We start from the raw sequence: 1,257 nt of genomic DNA, 5'->3' as shown, positions 1-1,257 counted from the left end.
TTCACTGCCTCCATCTCTTCCTCTGAAGGAGGTGGGAGCTCTTCCATCACTAACTGTTCCAGGACCATACCTTGGTCCTGGGGAGAGTTTTTTTTAATATGTCTTGGTTCCTGGCACAGGTGACACTTTTTTTTTGGGGGGGGGGCATCCCACAAGAATCACCAGATACCTAGAACCAGCCATTTTAAGAAAATCTGGAAACACCAGATTCATGGCTGATTGGGTCCATGGGGTCAAAACCGCTTTTGACCCCACCCAATCAGCTGCAGGCAAAATTTTGACATTGACAATTCACATCTAGTTAAACAACCCCAGCTTGCAATATATTGAAAAAAAGTGACACACAGCCACTGATCTTGCAATAAGCAAACTAGTTCAGGGTGAACTACTGCTATGTCTAGCAGACGAGTATCAATCACAAAGGATTGGTGTAAACTACTGCTATGCCTAGTAGATGAGTATCTATCACCAAGGATGACCATTCTAAGGTGGAAACCATGCAATCTGGTGATCTCAAAGCTGGAATAGTAGGGAGTTCTCTCCCTGTGTGCAATATATATCAAGTGTGGAGCATACTGAATAACTAGCTGGAGAAGGCATCCTCCTGGGGTTAAAATAGCAGTATCATCTGTTCTTGTAGAACACCTGTGTTTAGATGGCAATAAACAACTTCTCAGTATACATACAACTTCCATCGCTTATAGAGATTTTCTTAACGAGCTAGTTTGCTTGTATTTCAAATGTTTAACTAGATGGGAATAGTCCCTTTATTCTACTGATGAAGTGGTACTATGATTATTATTATTATCATTATTATTATCATTATTATGCGTGAAAAAGTGCCACTCCCTAACAGTTGAGGGAACCCGTGGAAGACGTAAGCCCAGTAAGACCTGGGCTGAGGTGGTGAGGCAAGACCTTCGAACATTGGGCCTCACCGAGGTGATGACTACTGACCGAGACCTTTGGAAATGTGCTGTGCGTGAGAAGACCCGGCAAGCCAAGTGAGATTGTTGCCAGTGCCCCTGGACTGGCTCTTGTGCGGGTGGCACATAAGATGTACCATCCTGAGCGTGACCGTTGCCAGTACCGCCTGACTGGCCTTGTAGGGTTTTCGAGCAAGATTGTTGCCAGTGCCCCTGGACTGGCTCTTGTGCGGGTGGCACATAAAAGACACCATTTCGAGCGTGGCCGTTTTCGTGCGGGTGACACGTAAAAGCACCCACTACACTCTCTGAGTGGTTGGCGTTAGGAAGG

The sequence above is a fragment of the Octopus bimaculoides genome, chromosome 9, assembly GCF_001194135.2.
Source record: "Octopus bimaculoides isolate UCB-OBI-ISO-001 chromosome 9, ASM119413v2, whole genome shotgun sequence".
NCBI lineage: Eukaryota > Metazoa > Mollusca > Cephalopoda > Octopoda > Octopodidae > Octopus > Octopus bimaculoides.
The sequence above is the reverse complement of the archived record's forward strand: the minus strand, read 5'-3'. Positions refer to the sequence as shown.